The sequence below is a fragment of the Sinocyclocheilus anshuiensis genome, unplaced genomic scaffold (genome assembly GCF_001515605.1).
Source record: "Sinocyclocheilus anshuiensis isolate Anshui unplaced genomic scaffold, SAMN03320099.WGS_v1.1 scaffold2271, whole genome shotgun sequence".
NCBI classification, from domain to species: Eukaryota; Metazoa; Chordata; class Actinopteri; order Cypriniformes; family Cyprinidae; genus Sinocyclocheilus; species Sinocyclocheilus anshuiensis.
Window position 1 is genome coordinate 47,986 of NW_015537572.1, and position 202 is coordinate 48,187.

Below are 202 nucleotides of genomic sequence, written 5' to 3' on the forward strand. Positions count from 1 at the left end.
ACCAATCACACACGAGTCTGTTGAGCTTATGAATGCAGTGACCAATCAGAGGCGTTCAGATGAGTCTTCGCTAAAATGCCGGTGTTTTCTTCACTCGCTCGCTGACTGAATACCTCTTTCGGGCGAATTCTCTCATAAGAAACTACAAAGTGCACGTGTGTACGAATCTGTAAGATATTAATTTCACAGTGTAAACAGCTTC